Source organism: Leucoraja erinacea, chromosome 23 (genome assembly GCF_028641065.1).
Source record: "Leucoraja erinacea ecotype New England chromosome 23, Leri_hhj_1, whole genome shotgun sequence".
NCBI classification, from domain to species: domain Eukaryota; kingdom Metazoa; phylum Chordata; class Chondrichthyes; order Rajiformes; family Rajidae; genus Leucoraja; species Leucoraja erinaceus.
The window spans coordinates 2,821,085-2,828,236 of NC_073399.1; the positions used below are offsets into that span (position 1 = coordinate 2,821,085).

General features: G+C 48.4%; 1 protein-coding gene across 1 annotated transcript in view; it reads right to left on the reverse strand.

Annotated features, from left to right (window-relative positions):
• The window catches only part of LOC129708107 (tripartite motif-containing protein 16-like), a 90,290-nt gene that overhangs the window by 82,038 nt on the left and 1,100 nt on the right, over positions 1–7,152 (reverse strand). The window lies entirely within an intron of this gene.

Sequence of the window (7,152 nt, forward strand, 5' to 3'; positions counted from 1 at the left end):
CGCGAACAGAACTTAACACATCGCCGCCGGTGTCCGCGGCCCCGAGTGAGCCTCCGGGTGACTCGGCCTGCCCAGTACACTCTGCGCCACACGCGCCGCCACGCCCCAACAGCGACCTCTCGAGTCACAGAGTATGGCAGAAACTATGAGTCCAGACCTACTCCCACCCTGTGTACTGCAGTCTCCACCTTATTCAAGCGAGAAAGCGACTAGTAGGACGCACAAGCCGCATGGCCGCGATCTCTTAGGAGCGGGATCAAACGATGTATGCGGGGAAGTGATTCCCCCACGTATGGAGCAATGAAAGCGACGAGACTCAGAACCCAAAACGGAGAACCAAGTCGGAGCAAATGACCTTGGTGGGGACGCGATTGTCCGGAGTAGCAGAGGGCCAGAACGACTGGGATGGGGGCGAGAGATAGGACAGATGGGACAGAGCACAGACTTATACTCATCTGAAAGAAAGAACAGAAAACGAAAAAGTTTGAGGTGACATGAGTGGAAGGATTAAACTTCTATCACAAAGGATGGCGGCTATGTGGTGATCTGATACATCACAGAGCCAGAAACCCGGGTTCCATCCTGACTAAACCCAGTGCGCTGTTGGTGCAGAGTTAGCACGTTCCCCCAATGTGACCTTGTGGGCTTTCTCCAGGGTGCTTCCGGGTTTTCCTCTCACTTCCAACAAGGCGCAGGCTTGCTAAGTTCAATTTGGCCTCTGTATAAGTGTAGGATCGATCATGGAAACATAGAATATCTTATCTTTCCTTGTACGGGTTGGCAAACAGAATGCTAAGGCATGCCCTGGTTCAGGCTGTGGGTTTACAAGGGATGTCGCTTAGGAATAGGGTTGTGAGCTTATAGGGACAGGGTTTTGAGGCAGGGGACACTAATTCCCCACAGCTCAGGAGCGGAGTGATAATTAAGATGCCGACGACGGGAAATAAGAGAGAAAAATATAAGAAGAAATTTATATAGATGTGTATAAAATCATTGAGAGGCATAGATCATGTAGACACACAAGTCTCTTGCCCTGGGCTAGGGGAATCGCTGAAACAGGAGGCATAGGTTTAAAGGTGAAGGTGGCAAAACGTTTGTATGGGGTAACCTTTTAGACAAAGGGTGGTTGGTGTGACAGGTGATTGGAGCAAGCTGGCAAAGGATGGTAGTTGAGACAGTAGGCTGTATTGCAATGCTACGAAACACTAAGTACAAGGTAACATGGATTAGGACATGTATCTTGGAAGATATGAGCCAAATACAGGCAAGTGGGACTGTTGCCGGGAAAAATTGTGGGTCCGTATGGTTGGTGTGGGCCAAGTTGGGCCGAAAGGGCCGTTTCCACACTGTAACATGATGACTTGCTCTGTTAAACTTAATGATATGGCTCAAGGATTGCGATGGCGTTGGGAAAACGTGAGTAGAAAGAAAAGAGAACATCCCTAGTACAATGTGTTCCATTTGCACACTACCTTTGTTGGAAATCGCGGTGTAACAGTTACCAGTGCAAACAACCACAAGAGTAAAGACAAGTAAATCCATTAAGTGCAGGGTTTGAGTTGACACAACAGAGGGATTAGGGAGGTGCTGACACTGATTTGGAACTTAGTCGGTAAACGAACTACCGAAAGAACCAAGGGCCAGAGTTTCGCACAGAAACGTATCGACAGCTCAAGCCAACGGTTTACGCACTCCTTTATAATCAAGAGGCCACAGTAGCTAGCATGTGTGTACTGTATATTAAACACAGGGTACTGCAGCCTGGCCTACTTGCCCACAGCTTCCAGCAGGCATGTCCAGTGCACAAAGCCAGTTGTAACAGTTCTCTTACCCAGAAGGGTCTTAAGGGAGAGTCCCAAATCACAGAATAGGTTAGAAATTAGAAACGATGCATCATGAACTAGTGTGGAGTAACATAAGGCAGATCATGCAAGCATATATGGTCGTGACGTTGTGCAGGTCAGAGACCCTTCTTCAGCACAATGTTTTTTACATCGTCAGACTGCAAAGAGACATGTGCGTTCAACAGGCTTTCGAAGAATTCGCAGTTGGCGTGCCGACCAACGGGGTACCCCGTACAACGAACACTATTTGGGCATCCCCATATCTGAAGAAGGATGTGCTGGTTGTCTGGCGTGGGTCCAGGGAGAGAGGGTTAAGAACAAGGGTGCACGTTAACATTATGCAGTTGAGGCGTTTGACTGTAACTGGGCCCGAACACCTGGAGTTTAGAAGACATGAGGGGGTGGGGGAAACTGATTGAAATGTACCGAATAGTGAGAAGCCTTTGGAGAGGAGTGGATGTGGAAGAGGTGAGGAAGGAGTTCTCACGCTTCAGAATCGGTAGCATTTACTGCGACAGTTAAGACGCCTATTCTCACCAGGGACTATTTCCAATCTAAGGAACACATTTTCTTCCTCTATTGTATATGTAACAGAATATGCCTGGGTATTATGAGTGTGTTATAATTTGGTTAGGGTGTTGGTTTTTCAGTTCTTTGGCACACACAGTACCCAGCCGAGCTTGCCCACTGCATTTTTTTTTCCCCCCCACCAATGTCATCTCGTATGTGTATGTGACAAAGTAAACTTGGCTTGGACTACTTGCTTGAGGTGGAAAGAGGAGTTTCCACTTAGTGCACGAGAGTCGAGGACTAAGGCCGTAGCTCAGAATTAAAGGATGTTCTTCTTGGAAGGAGATGAGGAGGAATTTCGTTTAGGAGAAGGTGCAGTGAATCTGTGGATCTCTTGCCATCGAAGGCAAATTCATTATTTGGATAGATAAGGCATAGATAGATAAGATTCTTGACTAGTACGGGGTCAGGGTTTATGGGCGAGAAAGGACGGAGAATGGGGTTCAGAGGGAGAGATAGATCAGGCCTGATTGAATGGTGGAGTAGATTGATGCCTAGTGGCCTAGTGTTCTAAGTCCTTGATCACGTAGGAGACCTTACGGACCTTAGGAAGGCTGATCCATACACACTACAGGGGACAAATTTACAATTGCAGCACAAACCAAATTAACCGACAACACCTGTGATGTCTTTAAAGTGTGAGGAGAAAAACCAGAGCACTGTAGAAAACCCACGCGTAGGCCAGGGACCGTAAGAAGGGTAAGAAAGCGCCTGTAGTCAGGATCAAACACAGGGTCCCTGGCGCAATCGAGGCCAGCACCCGTACTGCATCAAGTGCTCGCGCATGGTGTGCCCCTATAGCCCATAGTGAACATTGTAGCTGGATGTCATCCTGCCACACAAATCCATCAGCAGCACTCTACCTTCTCCCAGAAAAAGATAAAGCGAGTGATTTAATAAGGGTGTGTAACCACCAGTTTCCAACAGGCCAATGGGGTGGTTGGCAACCTGCGGCCCTGCTCTATATGGGCAGCCTAATTCCAAGACAATGAATTAGACGAGGTTTACCTATCACCCCATAAAATATAGCATTAACATAAGGATCTAACGTTGCGCTCAAGTCACCACACTCCTCCGCCCTATGATAAGGAAGGGCAACTGCCAAACACTGTAGTGATGGAGATTGCCTAACCTCGAAAATGTTCGATTGTTTAGATGTTAGACTTTACTTCCATGAACTGGATTTTCTTTTTTTAAACGTGTCAAGCCACCGTGTTCTGATGGAGACCACCACCACGAGACGAATTTAATCAAGGACGTCGAATGACTGAGAGCTGAGGTAAATAGATTCAAGGAAGTTGTTCCCTGCGCAGAGAAAGGTTTAGGAAAGGCAGAATCCGATTTAGGAGTACTGACAACGAACTTGAGTAGGTTGAGGAGAACATATTTGAATGCAAAACATCTTTATGATAATGGTATTTGGGTCCATGACGAACCGGGGCAAACAGATTTAGTGTGTGAACAGACGTGCAACATGGACGAAACACACACACGTCATCGCCGTGACACAGATGCACACAATACAAAGGACATACACACACAGCACCACGCACAAGCGTAGGCACATGCAACGCCAACGCATGTGCCCACTCGCACATGTACACACGCAGGACACAGGCATGCCATGCACACGAACACAATACACAATTACATACACACATACAAGCAAGACACACATCATGCAACACACCTGACATACTCGCACGCGAACCTGCACGCACAATAACACACAACACGCAAACACACACAACGCCACTTGCACGCACAAATAGGCACACACACAAAACACATACACGCACTCTGCGCGCCGCAAGCACACTACAACACTAAAACCGATGCACGCGCACATATGCACACACACCACCAACACCAACACAACACAAACCAAACACACGCATACACTTGCACGAACACATATACAAAAACACAACGACACACACACAATTAACACACCCACACAACCAGCTGCCCACCTGTGCGTGTATCAAACGGCCTCATCATAATAAAACAGCAGCTCGTGGAACGTCACATGCTAACAATGCTGACATCAAAATCTACGTTGAGTTTAGGTTGGTTAGAGATATAGGCAGGAAAAGGCTTTCGGCCTATCGAGTCCACGCGACCAAACGACAATCCCGTACACTATCCCCTGAACAGACGACTGGGCAATTTTACAATTTTACAAACCTGTAGGTACTTGGGAGTGTGGGTTTAGAAAACCAGGGAAACCGTGAGGAAAGCACACGCGGGTCACCAGGGAGAACGGTCCAAAACTCCGCACCAGACCGCGCCGGTTATGTCAGGATCAAACCAGGGTCTCTGACGTAAGTACAGCAGGAAAACTCGACCAACTGACGCCCACCGTGCCGCGCTACGTGTGTTTTAGTAAACACAGGTACGGTCAAAGCTTTCAATTTTGCCTCGCCACCCCCACCAAGGCTTTGATAGGCCATTGCTGCAAAGAATGATATGTCCGCCGGATTTATTAGTGCGACTAATTTCACAAAAGGGTTACTGTGTTAGAAATTCCCAGTATAAATGAATGGAATGAAAATGAATGAATACTCATGTCAATGTGTCAAGTCCAGTATTTCTTTGCTGGCAACGCAAGGTATATAATAGTTGTACAATCTTGATTCCTACATGGCTCTTCCAGTGATGAACGCACCGTCCTAGAAGTGTCACGCGCCAGTTGTTTTACCGGAGTCCCTCCCATACCATACTCTCGGCCACGCCACCCCCCACCCACCCCATGCTGATGTCCTGCCATTGTTACCCCCTCCCCCCCCCCCCACCCCCGCGTCCACACACCACAAAGTGTGTGAGTTAGTACGCGTGCAGCGCCCTCATCGCCTCTTGCAAAGACGAACGTTCCACTATCTCTGCCTTGAGTTTCCTCCGACGCTCGTGGCGCTGACCCAGGCCACCAGCCGCGGCTCCATCGACTCCAGGGCCCCCGACTTGACGAACCCGGTAGGCCCATCGAACAGTGAGCACATAGGGTGACTACAATAGAGGGCAGTGACTCACTTTAGTCGATCTATAGGGGATTTGGGTGGGGGGTCTGCTTTACAGGAGCAACAAGACGAGAGAGTTGAGGACATATGGCCCGTGTGTTGTGAGGGAGGGATGGCAAGTGGAGACACTGACATTTTGTCCTCTGGCATCATCCCCTACCCAGTCTGCTTCTCATCTCTGGCCGATTCCTTCAGCGCAAACCAACTTGCGCACCTTCGTCGCCTTTGTGGCATTTGTGGAAACAATGGTCCACTTTCTGCCTACCGGTGAGGGCTGTGATGTTCCTCTTACAATCAAACGAGACTTTTAAAGGCGCTACCTTCACTCTCGGGGAACCATGCGCAGGTTGGGTAACAACCCTCAGCACACTGCTTTTTCCACTTGCTGCCAAGGCCACAAAATACTTAAAAGACGGACGAGGCTGGCGATTTTGAAAAGTGCCCTTGAGAACATGCTGATTCGACAATTGGCTTAGTCACGTGTGAAGAGGGTGATCAAACGAGGATCAGAGAAGTGGTTGCCTGAGGCCATTTCAGCCCCAAGTCCCCCTGACAGCAAATACAGATGTCGTACCTGAGTCCTCACCGCTGAGGTCTCCAGTATTTGCCCATGGTATATACCACGGGATGGAGAGCTGAGGCTAACATTCGATATTTCGACAAGGCAAGTTCGCAGTCCTTCTTAAGGAGAAATGTAACCTGTCCAAATAGGGTCTTTGAACGTGTGATAGGTGACCTCTGCACTTAACCACTCATGTGGGACAGGACTAGCTTGTGTTACATTACCAGAGTGCACCTTCTGGTGAAAAAATGTGCCCCTCGCAGGTTCCTATATATAATCTTTCTCCTCCACATGCGCCTCACTCAGATATTCTAACCTATTGGTACCTGAAATGAAATGTATTATAAATGATTTGGAGAGGGAGTGAAGGCTGGGACCAAAAGGTTTTTCAGTTGCTACAAAGATGGGGGGCTGGAGGATCGGCGGGTAGAGACATTAGCAAGCCCTGAGGCTCTACTGGGCAGGGCTGGGCACGTGGAGCGATGGACTACAGTGTGGCAAAGTGTAAAGGGTCAGGATTGTGGTTTAGTGGGCAGAGACTAAGGCGATCGACATTCTTCTAACTATGGAGGAAGTTGAGGAAAAGTGGAAGGAGTGCAGAAGGGACTTGAGGAGTTCTTGGGAAGAGATCCCATAAAGCATTTGGTAAGTTCAACGGTTAATGAGGAAAGGGTCAGGTGCACACTGCTAATGGAAGCGACCTATTGCGAATTTAGATGAGTTTTCATCGGAATAAACTCAGAAAAAGGGAAGGTAGGCGCAAAGAAGAATGTGTGAACGGTACCGCACAGTAAAGCGTGGCGATCAGCGAATTAAGAGGAGCAAAGGGGAAAAATGATCGGGGGAGGTTCGAGAGCGGTAGAAATTGTAGCAGAGTTCTTTAATGGGTAGGGAGAGTAGGGATGGGGGTATTTAGTGGAAGGAGGGGGAGGTCGGCAATGTGAAGGCATTTATATGACATGGGTTTTAGGTAGGGAAATGCGCTTCACTTATTATATTTTAAAGTGTTCGCTGAGGACATTGTTTTTTTCGAATGGCTTACCAGAAGGCGCAGATCTGTGCAGATTGTTGCGTTCTTCATGGGGGTGGTCGACTAGAGGGTCAAGTGGCTCTAGCGACACGTCTGTCGAGGTGGTTGCTTTTGTGTCGGTGTTTTTTT